Here is a 1,569-nt window from a genome sequence, read left to right as displayed (position 1 = left end):
TCGTGACCCTTTTTCGTTGGGACTGCATTATCCTTAAAAAATAAACGATGTGCAAATCCAGCGTCAAACTGGGCCTTGTTTGTAAAACAAGCATCTTGGAAATGCAGGGGAACAAACAAAAACACTTGCACAACTCCGTTGATGCTCTGTAAGAATAAACTCCATCCACTGGTCCCTTAATGCTGTTTTTTTTTTTTCTTTTGGTAATCTGTGCAGAGTTGTCTTGCCCTGGCAACCAAAAACACACTTCTTTTGTGACATTTCGCGACGCTCTCGCTCTGATCAGTGAACGTCTTTTGCTTTGTCAGCGTCCTTACCCAGCAGGTTCAACCCAGGACATGGGTTGAAAAAAACCCACCATTTCTTTGAGTTTAGTATTTAACATATAGTTAAATCACAGCCACAAAACTCTTTGCCATCTCAAGAGATAAATGTAAGAGATAAAAGTAAGAGCAAATGGGGCAAATTTTCTTCTCAGATGTTTTTCTGCTGAAAAGCCCCTAGGTTCAGAAGAGATCTCAGTGATGTTTCAAACAGTGTTTAGATTTGCCAGAAGACCTGTAAAGAAGAGGCAAATATCTCAGTATGAACTTACACATTTCTCATTCAAGATCAAATCACCTCTGTTGCTCTTTGGATTCATTTTATCATTCTATACTTTTACTGTATGGCAACAACTGACATATTTTATTTTTTTAAAGTTGATACTTGAATTAAACAAAACTGAAAACTTCAGTGAGCTATAATATGAGCAGCAAAACTGTCCTGACACAGGAAACATCAGCACGAAGCAGGTCGTCACATCAGCAGTGCCTGAATAAATGATGATGTAAAATATCGCCGCTGCTGTTGAGGGTGTGACAACAAATCAGGCTGCAGTCCTCCACGGCCGCTGACACATTCTGACACTGATAGATCCGCACGGAGGGACGCTTTTAATTACCTCTTAGCCCAGCACTGGAGAGAGAGAGTGCGGTTTAGAGGCGGCCATCGGCCGAACGGCAGCGACAGAGATGAATGCACAAGACTTCCCACGATCAATCAGCCACTCCGGCCTCCTCTGGCTCATCTGTCACGTCCCAGAGGAAAAGCCTGAAAGAGAAAGCTCTCATTCTCACCCATTTCGAAGAGAAAAGTCACAGAATGAGAAAGACAGTTTGGAGGTGTTTAACAGGAGACTGTGATGATGAAAAAGCTCAAGGTGTGCAAACACACACATCTGATATAGTTAGCCGGCTCTCATCGATTGCTTCTGTTGTGGTTTCATTGCAATTAAAGGTTGTGAATCGGCATGAGGATCATTTTCACCAGCGTCAGGATGCATGAAGACATTGATATCACACACACACACGCACACACACACACACACACACACACACACACACACAAACACACTTAACTTTAATTAACTAATTAAATTAGGACAAACAAAGCAAAGCAAAGTCTAAGACAACAAATTAACCCAAAATCCAAACAGACAGACACATTAATAAAAAGACTGAAGCAGAGTAAGACAGATGTATAGACAGACAGACAAAGAGATAGAGGGAGAGGCATACAGACGACCAA

The 1,569-nt window shown here is 41.7% G+C and overlaps 1 long non-coding RNA gene across 1 annotated transcript; it reads right to left on the bottom strand.

Moving 5' to 3' along the window:
* Positions 1-464: 464 nt before the first annotated feature.
* Positions 465-1,367, bottom strand: LOC113083501 (uncharacterized). The gene is made up of 3 exons (XR_003283286.1): positions 1,218-1,367; positions 944-1,092; positions 465-558 (listed from the first exon to the last, which is right to left on the bottom strand). It is a non-coding gene; the product is annotated as an uncharacterized LOC113083501 (long non-coding RNA).
* Positions 1,368-1,569: the final 202 nt, after the last annotated feature.

The sequence above is a fragment of the Carassius auratus genome, unplaced genomic scaffold (genome assembly GCF_003368295.1).
Source record: "Carassius auratus strain Wakin unplaced genomic scaffold, ASM336829v1 scaf_tig00038470, whole genome shotgun sequence".
NCBI classification, from domain to species: Eukaryota; Metazoa; Chordata; class Actinopteri; order Cypriniformes; family Cyprinidae; genus Carassius; species Carassius auratus.
The sequence above is the reverse complement of the archived record's forward strand: the minus strand, read 5'-3'. Positions and strand labels throughout refer to the sequence as shown.